The sequence below is a fragment of the Microtus pennsylvanicus genome, chromosome 9 (genome assembly GCF_037038515.1).
Source record: "Microtus pennsylvanicus isolate mMicPen1 chromosome 9, mMicPen1.hap1, whole genome shotgun sequence".
NCBI classification, from domain to species: domain Eukaryota; kingdom Metazoa; phylum Chordata; class Mammalia; order Rodentia; family Cricetidae; genus Microtus; species Microtus pennsylvanicus.
Window position 1 is genome coordinate 29,472,666 of NC_134587.1, and position 16,379 is coordinate 29,489,044.

Here is a 16,379-nt window from a genome sequence, read left to right on the forward strand (position 1 = left end):
AAAATTTAAATAAATTAAAAAGCTTCTTTGTCACCTAGATGACAAAATAGAGCTAAATAATTCAAAAGTCAAATGGATTTTTATTATTTGAGTAACACAGATCTATGACTCCATGTTCAAGGTCAACCTGCTATTAAAATTCTATACTACTCCAACTCTATTTTCATTAATAAGGATGAAGACAAGTTCAATTGCAAAAATATAAGGATTTAGAAAGATGGATGTAGAATAAAAATTAAAAATTGCCGTATAAGGGAATTAAATAGAAAATAGGATATACCATTTTTAGTATATAGGGTAAGGATTTTTTTTTTTGGCTAACTACTAGTTCAGTAGGTCTAGTCATACAACATAAATGGTAAAAGGGCAAAGGGGAACTCATTTATCAGAGAATGACATTTAGTCTACATTAATATACGATATTCTGACAAACTAGATATTTTCCATGTTTCATTTATCAAATCTTTATGAGGATAAAAAGTGAGAACAAATTAATCTCCACAACAGATGGAAATTACAGATGCCTTTGAAAGAAGAAAGAATCTTTATTGAGAAACCATTCTGCCTTGATGAAATGGAAGCCAGGATCTCATTATAACCAGTTTCTTCTGATGGTGGTGGGTATGGGTATGACAGGCTTTCTGGGAATAAAATGGAGCAGCCTATTTACTAATGTACGACAGCAAAGACCAAGTGAGGACTACGTGCCAACTCAGAGAGAGAGACAAGGCAAGCAGTTCACAAACACTGCTAGTAGATGCCGAGAAGCAATTTTCTGTAATATCTTAGGTGTTAACCCTTCTTTAACTAGAACCAGCTTTAGTTTCTTTTATATATTAGAATGCCATTTGAATCTATTATATGAAAAATATTAATAAAACAAAAATGTATAATTTCTTAAATTATAAGGATCAGAAGGCAGAAGCATGAGTCAAGATACACATTCATGAATTAATCAGAGAATTATGAAGTCAAATACAATCTAGCTGACCATGTAATCAATTTGTCAGGGGTTGACAACCATTGCTAAATAGCTTACTTCAACATTATTTCTTTTAAACTGCACACTTCTCTTATTTTCTGCTTTTTATTGAATGCTTTAGCTAGGACTTTCAAATTGAAAATAAAAGGAGAGGGTACACTTTTACTTAAGATAATTTTAATACATGGTTGTGCTACGTCTGTGGATAAAATAGGACTTTAGGAAAACCATGGCAAATAATTGTGAACTTACATGTTTTACTAATCAGTACTCTAGGAGAAAAGAAGTCTATGTATTCAAACTGGAGAACATGCAGAAATATTACAATGGTAAGGGCAAAAATGTAGGGGAACTAACAAGGGTTAGTGGGTGACCCCAGGGATAAAGATACTAGAAAGCACCGGGTGACGGTGGCGCACGCCTTTAATCCCAGCACTTGGGAGGCAGAGGCAGGCGGATCTCTGTGAGTTCGAGACCAGCCTGGTCTACAGAGTGAGTTCCAGGACAGGCTCCAAAGCCACAGAGAAACCCTGTGTCGAAAAACCAAAAAAAAAAAAAAAAAAAAAAAAGGCACGCAGCCACTGCAGCTGGCCCTACATATCCCATTCTCACCCTCTTTCCACCGTATGTTCTTCTCTGGGTAACTTCTACTGGGCCAGCTTTGATATAGTCCTAAAGGTAACTGCAGAGGCAACACCGTGGAGCAGAAGTAGGGTGAGTTTTAATTGATAGGCAGTGGTTGCCTGAAGCAGCATTCAAAAGGATTATGTGATGCCATCCAACATTACAAAGATCTCCTACTATGGAGAGCATGTGTGTATTATGAGAACGGAAGAGGTACCATCGCATGTGTGGACATGAGTCATTTATCTCTTCTGAGCATGGAATGGGGCATGGTGGTACGTGATTTACAACTTTGAGCTTAAGAAGTCTTCATAAGTTTTCCAACGTGTTTGTCTAATTTTTTACACTATGCGAACAAATCAAACAAAATCACAGGAGGGATAAAATTGGGAGTAGGGATGATATGCTTTGTTGATTTCTGAAATGCCCAAATGTTATTATATTAGTTACTTTTCTAGTTGCTGTTACAAGATACCTGACAAGAGCAATTTAAGGAGGGGTTTGTTTGGCTTACACTTGGGGAGAACAGTCTATCACAGCCATTGTCATATTGTATCCAAAACAGGAGGAAAATAGAGATTTATGCTGCAGTTCATTTTCACCTTGATGTGCAGTCCAGGACCCTAATCCAGGGGAGGCTGCAGCCCGCATTCAAGGTGGGCCTTTCCTCTTCAGTTACAATTTTCTAGTAACAGCCTCACGATACAAGCAAAAGTACGTTTCCATGGTGAATCATAATCTAGTCACACTGACAAGGTTAGATATCACAACCATCATGCCTATATAAATGAGACAGAAAATGGTAATTTTGGAACCAGCAGCTTATGGGAGTTGAAATGACAAAGAGTGGCATATAGGGGTGAAAAACTACTCAGTATGGAATCTGGAAATAATAGTATATAAGGGGCGAGTGGTTTAGGAACAGCTTAAAAATATGAACAGTAAAAAAGCAAGAATATTTAGATTATAAGCATAGTGTGGGAGGGCAGATTCAAGAAAATAAAAGAGTATAATATTTGTTGGAGAAAGCTGTCATAATGTAAAAGGCTGAGAAAAAGAGCAGTGAAGAATGGAAACATGTCCCCTGGACATGACAGGTAAAGAGAGGTCCCTGGTGCCTGAGTGAGAACAGGGCAGGAAGCCCACGATGAGTGAGGTGAGATGTGGTGAGAGGTGAAGACATAGCTAGATAGAAGCAGATCACGGGGACTGCTGATTTTATGTTACATCAAATTTAGAAGCTGAAAAACAAGACAAAAACGAACAGAACATTAATAAGCACAACAGTAACAAGAAAGAAAGAAACAGCAAATTACAAACCAATTATTTGAAAATAGTAAAATCATGAGGGGAGCAATGAAAGACATATCTTGATAAAGGGACCCATTATCGGGGCAGGGAGAAACCAGGTCTTAGGCAAATTTTCAGCAATCCACAAGGATGACCCCAGCTAAGACTCCTAGTAATGGTGGAGAAGGTGCATGGAACTGGCATTCCCCTGTAATCAGATTAGTGACTACCCTAACTGTCATCATAGAACCTTCATCTAGTAACTGATGGAAGTAGATGTAGTAACTAACAGCCAAGAACTGGGCTGAGCTCCTCAAGTTCAGTTGAAGAAAGGGAGGAGGGATCATATGAGCAAGGGGATGGGGATCAAGATCATGATTAGACAGAGACAGCTGACCCAAGCTTGCAGGAGCCCACTGACTCTGGACTGACAGCTGGGGATCCTGCATGTGACAGAACTAAGCCATGTGAATGTGGGTGACAGTTGTGTGGCTTGGTCTTTCTGTGGGGCCCCTGTCAGATCATGGAGATAGCTGATTTTACATTATATCAAATTTAAAAGCTGGTGCATAAACTGGCTCTTTGGAGCCCATTTCATATGGTAGGATACCTTGCTCAAACTTGATACAGGGAGCAGGGGCTTGGTCCTGCCTCAACTTGGTATGTCCAGACTTTGTTGACTCCCCAAGAGAGGTCTTACCTCCTTTGAGGAGTGGATGAGGGGTGATGGAGATGGAGGTGGAAGAAGGGAAGGAAGGGGAAACTGGGGCTAGCACATACAATTAAAAATATTAAATAAAAAAGAAAGTAATAAAATGAAGTTATATGATGAAAGGGACAAAGGATTTGGACAGCCATTTCTGAAAAGAAGAAACAAGAATGGCAAACAAGTATATAAAAATGTTCAATGTTCTTATAGATGAAAAAAGCGAAAATCAAAACCACAAGGATATATCATCTTAACCTAGTCAAAATGGTTATTATCCAAAGAATAAAGCACTCAATTATTAGAAATACTGAAACAGAATTGTCATACATTACTTCTATCAGTACAGTGATTAACAAAAGTTCCATAAAAATCAGGAGACAAGTTGCTCAAACAGGTTTGATGGTTTGGTATTCCAGTTTTTATGAAATTTCTATACTGTAGTTCTTAATTGAAAAGCCCAAGTTAATAGGCCAACTAATTTATAATTAATATAGGTCTCTGTGTGTTTCTTTGGGGCAGAATGACTGCAGGACTGGGTGGGACAGGAACCTCTGTCAACAAAATGGCACCAACGTAGACAACTACATCCACATAAAACTGGAGAGAGCTTGGGAACTAATTCTAGACACAAAAGAACACAGTTAAACATGGTTCCTTGGTAGCAGCATTTTCTCAGGTGGGCTCTGTTTGCTAGAGGCAGACATGTCTCATTTAAGAGAGGCTTCCTGACTCAGCTTTAACTCTGAAAACCTTGCCGCCTTTTAAGTAGGTCTGCCACAACGCACCAAATGGTGTATAGAATAGCAGACGGCATGCTTTTTGGTGGTGGCAGGGCAGGGACCTTAAAACTTCATAGAGTTGTGGCAATAAACACGGCTCCTACCAGTACCTCTGCCATGAAGCTAGAGTCTCAGAAAGCTAAGGAATGTGGTGGATCCAACCGTCAAAGTCATGGTTTTAATACTAGCCATATCACTTAGCAAATTAAAGACTCATGTGGTCAGAAAAAGAGAGCTATACAGTAAAGATAGATTAGAACGAAGAAAACCTCTAAATGGCTTACAGTGTATTTAAAAATATATGTAGGCTTGGGAGAGAAAAGAAAAAGGATAAAGTCCTTAAAAAAATAAAAAGAGTAGTTGGGTGTGGTGGCACATACCTTTAACCCCAGCACTTGGGAGGCAGAGGCAGGCATATCTCTGTGAGTTCAAGGGCAGCCTGGTCTACAGAATGAGTTCCAGGACAGCCAAAGATACACAGAGAAACTTTATCTCAAAAAACCAAAAATTAAAAATTAAAGAAATAAAGTTTAAAGCCATGTAAAGATGGAAACTACACAGAGAATCTGGGTACTGTGTATTAGTCTGTTGTCTTTGAAAGAAGCTGAGGAAGGAGTAACAGCTGCTAAAAGACATTTGATTACAAATGCTGCTGGATTAATCCAATATATATATTTTGAAAACGCCTTGACTACAAAATTTAAGTAAAAAGATATGTTTCTTTGGAAAAGAGGTTTTGCTTTTGTTTCCACAGGAAATGAGAGGCTGTGGATTCATTTTGGGTAAAGAAAAATCAGGTTTCATCAAGTAAGATCTCCCTGAAGAATCTCCAATAGGTGCAGATGGCCCAGATAATCCAACATTTCAGAGAACCTTTGTTGGAGCTTCCTCTGAGTTCTACATCCAGAACAACCTCAAGACTGTTGGCTAAGATGATCAAGTCTCACAGAATATTCCAGTAAGGATTTGACCATAATCCTAAATTTTGTTTGGGTCCCCATAAGATTATCAGTGTCTCCAATCAACAGGAAGTAGCCTGGAAAACTACACCCACATTCCCAAAAAAATGGATTATGGATGCTTGTCTTTGTTTAGAGTGTTGGTTACAAGTTGCTATGGATAAAATGGCCAGGAAGAAAGCTAAACAAAGGAGATTAGATTCGGAGTTCTTGTTTTGAAAAAAAAAAAAAAACGGGGGGGGGGGAGTGCTGTGAGACGATGGCTTTGTACCCTGTAAAGATTTGTCACTTTTATTGTTTTAATAAATGCTGATTGGTCAATAGCTAGGCAGGAAGTATGGGCAGGGTGACTAGAACAGGAGAATTGTGGGAAGAGGAAAGGTTCAGTCTGCAGTTGTCACCCAGACGCAGAGGATGCAAGATGAGAATACCAAGCCACCTGGCTAACACAGACAAGAATTATGAATTAAGGTAAGATGTAAGAATTAGTTAATAAGAAAGCCTGAGCTAATAGGCCAACACATTTATAGTTAATGTAGGCCTCTGTGTGTTTCTTTGGGGCTGAACAGCTACGTGATGGGGTGGGACAGAAACCTCTGTCAACAGAGATGGAAATAAGTCCCCAGGCTTGGATCCTCCACTGAATAAGGAGAAAGAGAGCCGAGCACTAGTATTCATTGCCCTGTTCTTCCTAAGCGGATGCAATGTACCTCTGCTAGTTGCCATTGTCGCTATCTTTATACCACCATGGAGTAACCTCAGTGTGCAGTATATCCTTCCTTCACTAAGTTTCTTTTTGGATCACATCCATGAGAAAAGTGAATAACAGAACCCAGGCTAGTTGCTGACACACAACCCTCCTGGCTCAGCCTCATGAGCTCTGGGATTTCAGGCATGCACTGATGCAATAATGATTTCCTGCCCCATGATGGACTCGGTTGCTGTGCTAAGATATTTAGAGTAAATGATCTGACAGACTGCTAGAAACAGAATCCTGATAATAACCTTCTGTCTTACTTCTGTGTTCTTTTAAATTTAAAAAAAGTTCGGACTTTTATAATACAAATAATTAAACAGACTTCAGTCAAGGTGCTCTAGACCATTTTTTCCAATGACATATGTCTTTTAATGTTAGTAATAAAAAATAGACTCCCAACCTCTAATGTTTAATTATATTTTTCTATGACATTACTCAATTTCTCTCAATTCCTTTCACCTGATACAAGAGTATGCACAGTTTAAACTCTATGAATGGCAACAACAGGAAGGTTCAGCCACATATTAAAAAATCCATTGCTTTCCAATTGGGTCAGTGAAAAGTAAAAAAAAAAATCATCTAAACATATTTTTCGTAAACATTTTTCTGTATAACTATACTTACTATAGTTAAAACACAACTATACTTCATTATATGTGTTCTTTAATTAAAATAATGAATATTAGGGAAAGACATTAAGACAAAGCTAGATAAGAAAATAATTTAAAAAGTTTACCAATATTGCTATTTTTATTTTAAGACAGACTAACAGATGAAAATTTTTTTCTGATAAGGGGAAAAAGAGCTATTTAAAACTGCTGATGAAGTATTCATAATAAAGTATAAAATTGAAACTATACTGACAAAAATTGAATTATTTATTTTCCTTAAGTAAAGAAAAAAATTTAATCATGCCTTTAGACTCACAAGGCAATAACTTCTTATGTAGTATATAAAATACCTAAAATAGGAAAATGAGATGTTGCTGTTCAATTTAGAAAAAGACATGCTTCTTAACTCTTAAAACAGAGTAGTAATTATGGAGGTTAATGTAAAAAGTACCAATATTATTCAGGTCAGCTTTGATATTTATTAGAAATTTAAAGTGCCCTAAAACTGATTTTAAAATTATTTAATCTATGCTTAGAACAGTTCAGGATTAACATATAAAGCAACTTTACTTAGATGAACTATTATTTCTTAAGTAAAAGTATATAAATTAGTGAATAGTGCAGACTTATAAGAAGAATGAAATCCAATGGCTTATCTAAAGTTCTTGGAATATATTCAAAATTTTAAAAGAAATACAAAAAAAGTAAAGACTCATCCTAAAGGTGGGCTAAAGGACCATTAATATCTCTCTAAGTAGAACCATTATCAGGTAAAATTAGTATGACAGAAAAGGTAGGTTTTCTTTTGCTCCCATAAGAACTTAAGGAGATATGGACTCACTCAAGTCACTGCAAGCACAAACTCTCTTTCCTTCCTGTAGCTAGCCAGTCTCAAGCATAACCTTGAAAAGGGATGGTACTTAGCTCCTCTTGTGCCGTACGCGAGGGGCAGATGGCAGGTAAAACGGAAGCATTGGAGGAAGTTGAGTCAATGACAACTTTTCCGCCACCTTTTGGTTTCATATAATTTGTTGTATTTTGATGACAAGAATTTACGGGAAGTAACAAGAAAGACAACATTACATTAGCAGTTAGACTGAGAGAAGCAGAAAACGCAGTCCAAGGTGGCATCTACTTATTTGCTTCTTGGCTCATGAAGCAAGGACACAGCATTATTTCTATTGCTTTGTACTCTAAACGAAATACGGTCAATGTCTGAAGGGGATTCTTTTCATGAATTCATCTTATTGGAGTATAATAATGAACGGTGAGGAAGTACATAAACCACACACGTGGTGCTCGCAGAACTTTTACCGAGGCGAGGGAAAGTGAGAGACTCAAAGCAGCATTCAGGGACCTTCCAGGGCCCCTCTTGATTATTATAATGGATATGTGCATGTGTGCTGCCCCAGAGGGCAGAGGGCAGAGGGCAGAGGGCAGGGGACATCCTGCACTGTGGATCCTCCCAGAGACAACACGGTTACACATTTAAAAATGTCAGATGAGAGCAAGGAAAGAGATATTTTGTTTGAAAGAGCTAGCAAGAAACCTGGTACTAGAGAAACTCCCAGGAATCCACAAGGATTTCCCCAGCTAAGACCCTAAGCAATAGAGGAGAGAGTGCCAGAACTGGCCTTGTCCTGTAGTCAGACTGATGAATATCTTAAATATCACCATAGAATCTTCATCCAGCAACTGATGAAAACGGAGGCGGAGATCTGCATCAGAGCACTGGGCTGAACTCCCAGTCCGGTTAAAGAGTGGATGGAATGAGAATAAGAGCAATGAGGTCAAGACCATGATGGGTACACCCACTGAAACAGTCTACCTGAGCTAATGGGAGCTCAGCAATGACAGCTGGGCTGGGAAGGAACAAGCATAGGACCAAACTAGTCCCTCTGAATGTAGGTGACAGTTGCATGGCTGGGGCAGACTGTGGGACCACTGACAATGGCACCAGGATTCATCCTGAATGCTTGTACTGGCTTTTTTGGAACCTAGACTCTTTGGATGGATACCTTGTTTAGCCTTAGCTATAGCTGGGAGGGCCTTGGACCTTCCCCAAAGCAATGTGTCTTGCCCTCTCTCTGAGGAGTGGATGGGGGGTAGGGTTGGGGGTAGGTTGAGGGGTTGGGAGGAGGGGAGGGAGTGGGAACTGGGATTGGTTTGTGAAATGAAAAAAGATATTTTCTTAAAAAAAAATTAAAAAAAGCCGGGTGGTGGTGGCGCACACCTTTAATCCCAGCACTCGGGAGGCAGAGGCAGGAGGAGCTCTGTGAGTTGAGACCAGCCTGGTCTACAAGAGCTAGTTCCAGGACAAGCATCAAAGCTACAGAGAAACCCTGTCTTGAGAAAACAACAACAACAACAAACAAAAAAACAAACAAACTTAAAGAACGCTATTAAAAAATAAAAAAAAACAAAAAAATTAAAAAAGAAAGGAAAATGTCAGTAGTGTCAAGTGTGGAAAACCATTTTACAGCACTGGATATGCTCTTTTCCAGTTTGAACTTAACTGATGGAGACTAAAAGAACAAACACTGGATGGAAGTGATGCACGGACAAAAGATTTTTTTTTTTAAAAGAGAATGCAAAACTTTGAAATTTATCATGTAAAAATGAGGATGCGTTTTCCAGGGAAAGGCAGTGACTTATATCTGAGCATCCAGACATTTTATGTAAGTTCCTTGGTATCTGTGGACATTAGTATGCCTACCTCCCAAATTTAAACATTTTTCCATGGATTTTGCTAATTTTTCATAACATGACTTCAGTCTTTTTAAACATTCCCTGAGTGTCTTCTGGTAGGAAAGTAGCCCATACACCAATAACCAAATCTAGAGGTATTTCAAATTCACAAGCAAGCAATCTGAGGATGCAACTCTTGTTTGGGGACTTCCTTTGTTGGAAACAGTTTCAGGGTCTTTAAGACCTATTGTGGTATTCAGCCTAGGGCCACAGATGTGGGGTGCCAACAGAGGGAAGTGATTCTGTCACAGCAGATTCTGGAAAGTGCTTGTACAGTGCTACTCACTGGACAACATCAGAAGTTTTGGTCTTGCTGATATTTGTCAGTGCCATAGTTTAGATTTTTTCTTTTATTGTGAAAGAAAGGAGTATGTTGTTTTGTTGTAAGAAACTTTGATGAACAGAACAATGTAAAAATGTAGAAACAAGTTCTTTTGTATAAAGTTACTGAAGATCCAGCAGTAGACCCGTGACAGACTACTGAACTATGCCATGTTGGTACTGCTGCTAATGCCATGTATTATACACTAGACAGGATGCTAAAAATGAGAAACCCAAGGTTTTGGTCTTAATAATGAGTACTTTTATGCAGAAGGCATTAAATATTGCATTCTAAGAAGTTAAACAAATTCAAAATAAAACCAATGAATTGAATAATAAATTACTTAAAATAGTATTTTGTGATACTGAGAAAATTTGTATATAGTGAAAACAAAGAAGCAATTCAACAGGAAAGTACTTGCCCAAGCTTCATCCCCAGAACAGAAAAAAAAAATCTAAAAATAACTGTAGTCACATGAGCATATGGCAGATCAGAAGCTAGGCAAGGCAGCACACAAGGAGCTTAGTGTATTTTGATTGTCTGCTGTGACATAGGACCTGCCATGTTGCCTAGGCTGGTCTTGAACTTGGCTTAAATACCACTACTGCCTTAATTTCTTTAGTTGCTGAGTACACATGAGCACTGCATGTTTGCCTCAAGAGTATAGCAGAATATACTATTGTCATTTTGTAACTAGTTAACAATTTACGTATAGCCTGAGAAATCATTTTTCTTTAGTATCCCAGAGTCCTGAAAGGAGGTACTCTATCCCCTCTACTTTAACTCCAGGGTAAGGAACCAATAGGTCATCTTTAGGCTCTCCAAATAAGAAAGAATATTTAAAAAGTAGGTTAGCAATTGAAGGGAGGGTATGCCCTCATTGTCTTTTTTTTAAATATTATTTTATACTTTATGCCAGATGTAAGAAGTGTTCAACATGTAGTTTTTAACCCATTATATTTCCAAAAAATGCAAACTTTTAAAAAATAAATTATGTAATGATTTACAAAGCCAAAACAAGACAAACCCAAAGACCATAACAAGGAAAACTAAACTCCACTGGATATGTTTAATGCTACTAAAGGGTTTATTATAAGAAATAATATGACTGATGATTGTTAAACATTTTCAGCATACATTTAGAAACATTTGACATAAATGAGTGTTCATATTTAGCTGTAAATACATGAGCTTAGTGTCACTGTCCACTTGATTGTGGGGACTACGTCTTTAGATCCACCACCACAGCTGGCACACAGAAATGATTTAAGCTGAATAAATAGATGGATACATGTCCAAGTACATCTAGGGAATTTAATCAACTAACTGAGAATGAATTCAATATTTTATGCAAGTGACTTGCTGTGACTCAGGATACTGATGGGAGGAAATAATTTTGTATTCCTGTTGAATGCCCACAAGTTAGGAATGCAGAGAACCAAAAATGGCTCTCGTACTCAGTGTAAAGACTATGAAAAAAATCATATGTAATAAATATAATTCCTCTACAGATTTTGTACACTTTTTGTTTCTAAATTCTAAATTTCTTTTAAAAATACCAGGCAGTTTAGGAAAGTTTTAGCAAAATCTGAAAACCTTATGTTATGGGATAACCTAGTATATGAAGCCTGGCTTCCAAGAGTTCTGCTTACACCTGCTGGCTGCTGACACAGTGTATCCTCATATTCAGATTACAGAAACAAGCAGGAGCACCTCCTGTTTACTGTAACATAGAAAATGTAGCTTCAGATCTGGTGTTAGATGTAATTGCTAAAAACAAAGCTAATCAAGAAAAAATGTAGGTCAACATTGCTGCAGGATTCTTTCTGCTACCAATAAAAGCTCTAAGCTTAAATTTTCAGAAATACTTTTTTTTATGAGAAAATATGCTATTTTGTGGTCACTAAAAGGACAAGAAATAGTTACCATATTTTATCCAACATACTATGAATGTAGACTATAATATTATTAGTGGACTTTGAAGAAGTAAAGGTGCAGCGGAAGATACAAACTATTTCCTTAAATAAACGATGGACTATCTGTAGTAACCCAGCAAGAATACCACGAGGGAACACATAATTTAGTATACGGGAGAAACAACGTTTCAGGCTGAAGGTCTATTAAACTTGCGTTAGGAAGGTAAGCCAGGATTAAGATGCAGTAAATGAGTGTCTGTGTGCCTTCAGAAACAGCAGTCCATTGCATATTTTCTAATTGCATTCATTTAAAATATTATCTGGAATTCATATAGTACGTTTAATGTAAAGAAATTCATGTGGCTCATGAATACACAAGCTTTTCTCAAAGGAGTGTATTAGTTACCATTAAAATTTTGTTTCATTATTGTATTGATTTGAATAAAAAGGAATAGTTTCTAAGGCTTGGAGTTGTAAAATGAATGTTTTTTCTTGCACATATGGAACATTAAGAACTATTATGATAAAAACCCTTTGACTTCCAGTGGATATATTCACATTTAAATATATATAAACACACATATAAACACATTTTAAAAATATGTCTCAACTTATTTCAGGGTAAATTCAAAATTACTATAATACTGCAAGAATCGGACAAAAAAAACCTATCATTCCCTTCATCTAGAAATCGGAAATACTAACATTCTGCCCATGTTTTTGGCCAGTTCTGAATCTATTACTTGTCTATCCCCATTGATGATCTATCTATATCCATCCATCCATCCATCCATCCATCCATCCATCCATCCATCCATCCATCCATCATTTACTTTGTTCTGAAAACCTGGAGAATAAACCAAGCAATTGTTGAGGAATATTTGTTTAATATGCAAAGATGTGTTACATTTGTTTATGTTGTAGAATATTTGTTTAACTATGTAAAAACATGTTTCTGTTTTAACTTACCTGCCCAAGGCACCTGATAAGTCTAATAAAAAGCTGAATGGGCAATAGTGACTGAGAAGGTATAGGTGTGACTTGCAGGTAGAGAGAGTAAGAAGGAGGAGGAATTTGGGTTTGGGAAAGAAAGAAAGAAAGAAAAAAAGAAAGAAAGAAAGAAAGAAAGAAAGAAAGAAAGAAAGAAAAAGATATTCTAGGGACCAGCCAGTCAGACAGGGAGGACTCAGGAAAGTTAGACATACCTAATGAAAGAAAAGTCAAGGCCCCAAGGCAAAATGTAGATGAACAGGAAAAAGAACTAGTGGGACAGGCCTACGCTAGGGTTGAGCATTCATAATGAATGAGAAGCCACACGTCTTTATTTGGGAGCTGGTCGATGCACAAAAGAAAATTCCAACTACAAATGGCACCAATATGGCATGAGAATGGCAATATTGCACATCAGGCATGAGAAAGCTGAAGCTGAAAAAAAAAGAGAAAAAAGCAAGAGAAAAAGATAAACAACAAAATAAAATAAAAACAGCTAAGGCTCCCTTAAGAGGTGCTGCTGTGCATTAGTGCATTTGAGCAGCTGGCATGCTAAGTAGAAACAGCAAACAAAGGAAAAATGCTTGCCATAGTGCAAGCACCAACTTCCTAGAACTGGGGTGGTTAAATGAAACTATCATTTAAGCAAGTCACAGTTAAATGCAGCTCTCTACCGGTGTGATAACTTAAGGCTCTGCTCTCAAAGAGCGGAGGAGAAGTGAAACCAGCTGCTAGGGCCTCATGATGGAGGGCCAAGCTGCCATTTAGTAGTTAAAGGTTTGGCTCACATAGTCAGAGAACACTATAGGTACAGAGTAAAACAGGTATACACCAAAAAAAAAAAAAACCCAAAAAACAAAAAAAAAACCCAAAAAACAAAAAAGCCAACAGGTTACAGTGTGCATCAGTGCTTAAGGAAGAAAAGAAAATGGGTATAGACAGTTGTAGAAAAAAGTTTAAAAATAATTAAGTAAAGTCTTTAAAGAAAGTAACTAATATAAAAAAATAAGCCACGTATAGATGGAAAATACATAAGGAGTTTGGATCCTGCATGGTGCTTTGTAGACTTTAAATTTTTTGAGTTCTGGTGAGTTAATAGCAGCAGCTAATGACAGACATGGGACTATAGAACGAACTGCGGAATTGAACCATGCTAGATACTTTAGGGAAAGTAAACATCAAGAAGACTGAGATATAACACATGGGAAGGGCACACAAGGATTTTAACATTGTAATAAAGAATCAGAACCTCCTAGTAATGTCAGAAGTTACTCACACCTATGAAGTCTCAATAACATGATTGCCTAAACATGGGCTGAACAAGGACAACACCAATGGACAAGTCAAAATGGATGGGGAAAGCCCAGGAGTCCTCAATCCTATAAAAGAGCTACAGGCAATTAAAGAATGCTGCGAACAGGAGAAATAGTCTTTCCCGGGGAAGGGGACAACAATTCATTATACAATACCAAATCGTCATCCTTGAAAACATTATATAGAATGAGCAAATTATATTTAGGAATATACATATAAATATATGTATGTTAAAGTAATTAATTTAAAAAGATGCCATGTATTAGTAAAAGAGCAAGGAGGGGTATATGGGAGGATTTGAAGGGAAGAGAGGAGAGGGAAAAATAATGCAATTCTATTCTTTTTTTTTTTTTTTGGTTTTTTTTTGAGACAGGGTTTCTCTGTGGCTTTGGAGCCTGTCCTGGAACTAACTCTGTAGACCAGGCTAGTCTCGAACTCACAGAGATCCACCTGCCTCTGCCTCCCGAGTGCTGGGATTAAAGGCGTGCTTAAAAACCCTGCATCTTTTCCCCTTTTAAGTTGTGTTGTCGCAATGATGGAAAATGAAGTAACACATGGAATTACATCCCTATCCGTCTGACTGTAATGTGAGCCCTTTGGTGTTACAGCCTTGACCTGAACAATTTTGCACAGCGGGTGAATTCAGAGTTATCCTACTGTTTGAAAATGACTTTGTAGCGTTTTCGGTGCTGCTAGGGAAAAATCAGAGCTAGACTACCTGTTACCTGTAGGAAGTCTCCAGTATGTTGTCCACATCCACCCTCTCCTCTCATGAATCCTTATTCCATATGCCACACCCTGTAAGTCCTGGTTCTAAGCCCCTTTCTTAGGTTTGTTTGTTGCCGGGAAGAGATGGTGTCTAGTTTCTGCTTACCCAGTTGCATGTCTTATTTATTTCTGATACTCTTTGTGTGGAGAACTCGATTCACAGCAACAGATTTCTAGCTAAAAGCCATCTCATTTTGGTGGTCTGCCCTGGTACTTTACGGCTTTTTCTGGTTGTACAAAGAAACCTACCAAGTAATTTGGTGACCTGGTCTATCAGCAAAAGAGGAGACAAAACCACAAATCCGATCATTAGCAAGCCTATATTCTAATTCCTCTGCATAGACTTGTGATGCAATTTTATTTCCTCTGTTTCTTTTTTAATTTTCTGAATAGAGTAAATAAGCACAAACTTTTGAACACATATGATTCTCCACCTCAGAGCAGTTACCTGTGCAGATGTCTTAACATATTCCATGCTTCTTTTTTGTGGTGTTGCTTTTCACACAAAAGTATTAAGTAACAAAACAGCACTCCACATCAGAAAGGCAGCTCTTAAAATGGAAAACCTAGAGAAATTCTCTGCAGTAGTTTGAAATATAACAAAATTATCATTATAATTTTATAATAATGCTTTTATGTTCTTAACAATGCTTTCTTAAACCTGGGAAATAAAAAAAAGACTCAAGTTTCATGCTTGGGATAGATATCTTAGTTTACCGGAATACTGTAAATTCCAATCATAGGTAAATAATGAAGGAAACTATACTGAGACTTATCCAGTTTGTTCCAAAATTATAAACATTGACTGACACATTCTAAATAAAAACACTGCATTTTCATTTGATTATTTAAAAATGTGTTGAAGAATATTTTAACAGCAACCTTGAAAATGACTACATATAGTACCAGAGATTAAGCAGTGTGCTCCCTGGAATTCTAACACGCAGAACGAGTGTTTCAGCATAAGTATCAGCGATGCAGCACACACCCTGCCTTCACATTCAATATCTAGGTCACACAGACTACTCTAAATACTGTGAATAGAAAGAAAAAAGCAGGAGGATTTCCAGGGAGCCAAGAAACCATAATGGCATTCAAATAAGAAGAAAAGCAGCACAACATGGTTTTTAAAATAGTAATTCCCATGTAAAATAAAAGACAAAGCCTTAAATATGAACTTCTCCTTTATTATATATGCTGAATAAACCTTTGAGAAGTGTTATTTACTTAATAAAATGTCTTCTGTCTCCACCACTCTCTCAGATATGTGTGTGTGTGTGTGTGTGTGTGCGCGCGCGCACGTGATGTGTGCGGACATGTGTGTTGAGCAGCCAGAAGCAGATAAAAAGGGTATATACTGAAAATAAATGCATTGCTAATAAAAAAGCTTATGCAATTTTCAGAGAAATCCTGCAGCAGTTAGCAGCAATCAGAAAAACTATAGCTTCCATTTACAATAAAGGCAAGTAGATATGATAATAATGATCTCTAAAATTATTTTTTATTTATAAGAAAGTCCTAGAGCATTTATAGTATATTTTAATTAAGAAAATATATAATGCTTTAGAAGTTTCTTAATAATTATATTGTTAGAGATATTCTGTATAAAT

The 16,379-nt window shown here is 37.3% G+C and overlaps 1 protein-coding gene across 14 annotated transcripts in view; it reads right to left on the bottom strand.

The window, feature by feature from the left end:
* Positions 1-16,379, bottom strand: part of Mbd5 (methyl-CpG binding domain protein 5) — a 297,548-nt gene that overhangs the window by 83,072 nt on the left and 198,097 nt on the right. Inside the window, exon 6 of one of the 14 annotated variants that reach the window (XM_075985277.1) lies at positions 11,434-11,504. The exons of the other annotated variants lie outside the window; for them this stretch is intronic. The gene's annotated coding sequence lies outside the window, so the exon portion shown is untranslated. The remainder of the gene's footprint in view (positions 1-11,433; positions 11,505-16,379) is intronic. 14 annotated transcript variants of the gene reach the window in all.